This window comes from Pteropus vampyrus, unplaced genomic scaffold (genome assembly GCF_000151845.1).
Source record: "Pteropus vampyrus isolate Shadow unplaced genomic scaffold, Pvam_2.0 Scaffold27, whole genome shotgun sequence".
NCBI lineage: Eukaryota > Metazoa > Chordata > Mammalia > Chiroptera > Pteropodidae > Pteropus > Pteropus vampyrus.
In genome coordinates, this window is record NW_011888808.1 from 2733324 (window position 1) to 2735239 (window position 1916).

Here is a 1916-nt window from a genome sequence, read left to right on the forward strand (position 1 = left end):
ATGCCTTTTCATTTCTATTTAGTAAACAGAGACCAAAGACCTCAGACACATACAGAAATCCAGCACCCTATACTTCTAATGTGTTAGAAGCTCTATTAGGAAGTAATAAGGTTTTAGCCACATTCCCTGAAGCACTTTGGGGTACTGCTGCTTCATGAGATTTTCTCTAAAGTAACCTTTCAAAGTGAGCCACAAAAGCTCTTATTCTAGATCATACTGGCATCTGACCTTTGTAAACTTACACGCAAGAAAAAAATAGGAAAAAGGAAGATGCTAAGGGAGACACAGTTATCTCTTCTAAAATGCAGCTATACCCACAGGCTATAGAAACATCATGACCTATAAAGTTCAGAGCTGTGTTGATACTTCCTAACAATTACCCACAGCTATTATGATTTTCTCTCATCACTAAAAATGTCATTGCTGAGATAACTGCCCCAGTTTGAGAAGGTAGAAGATTTAACAAGTAACTAATACGTAAAAGACAGGGGAAACAGGGAGAGAGGTTGATTTGATTACTGCCATTTCAAACTGCTAATAGGCCAGATGATAAGATGTCTCATTATTCTGGAAACTATAGCATTATTCAGGTATTCTTTACATATTTTATTCTCATATATTTCCTTGAGATACAGTTTTTTTTTTCTTCTTTTAATTTGGCTCTGAGATAGCCAATGTCCAATCTAATTATGTGATAATAACTGTTAATGACAGCATTATCAGATGATAATTGGGCATCATTAATGTGTCTCATTATGATTCTTAGTCTCTTGTGGAAGACTGTGATGGAAGGACCTTGGGCATTCCAGATCATATTTGAACATAACAGTTATGGATCAATAGCCAGGGGAAAAGAATGTATCAGAGAGATCCATAAGCTTTTTCCCCAAGCTTTGCTTCCCCAGACCTAAGCATCCATCAGTCCTTCGTGAGATTTACCATATATCTTCAACATAGTGTTACATAATAATAAGTAATGTGTAAGATCATCTGAACTACAATTGTTGGTATACGATGGTAGAAGCATAGAGAAATCCATGTATAAAACAACATCATCTTGATCATCCATAGTAGTTCCAACTACTTAGAGGCAACACAAAGGTTTTGTACACTTTCAAGTTGGATTCAACTACACTAATATTAGTACTGAGAAGGATATTATCAAGTTATCAATCAGATTTCATCACAATTCTTGATTCATCCGGGCTATTTCTTGTAGTTTCTATTTGAAATAAGCGTGTGTGTGTGCTGTGTGTTTTAAGCATATATTAGGTTAACAATAGAAGAGGTATAAGATTGAATGAAAACTTTTTTTATTTATGACTATTAATCAGTCTTATTAATAAAACCTAAGTTAAAAAATAAAGGGAAAACATATCTTCCCCACAATTTTACAATGTAAGTTTTTAGAAATAAAGGAAACAGAATACTTTTTTTCTCCTTCAGGGAAAAATAAACTTTATTGATTAGGTAACTCTAACTGAATCACCAAAGATATCCCAAGGGCCACACTCTAAATATGACATTAAATGGAATATGTCATTATATTTTAAAAGTGGAGACTAATTGCAGTTTATATTTAATGTGGTCACTTTCACATGTCTAATGTAGTATTTAAATCAGGCTTGGACATTCTTAGGGCCCAGGGCAAGAATGATAATCAAAACCCATAAAATGTTTCAATATTTAAAAGTTACAATTCAGGGTACACTGTTAAATAAACATGATTTGTTCTCCCACTTTGAAAATTATGCCTTCTTAATAAAGGCCAGATTTGAACTAGAATTCTTGGATCTTCAAGTTCAGCACCACGATATAGGACACAAGGAGAGCTGGACCCCCACCAATGTCCTCTAGGAGGCCTTGTGTGCATACATTTGGGTAACTCAGTTGACCTGTCCAAGCCCAGTTAACCA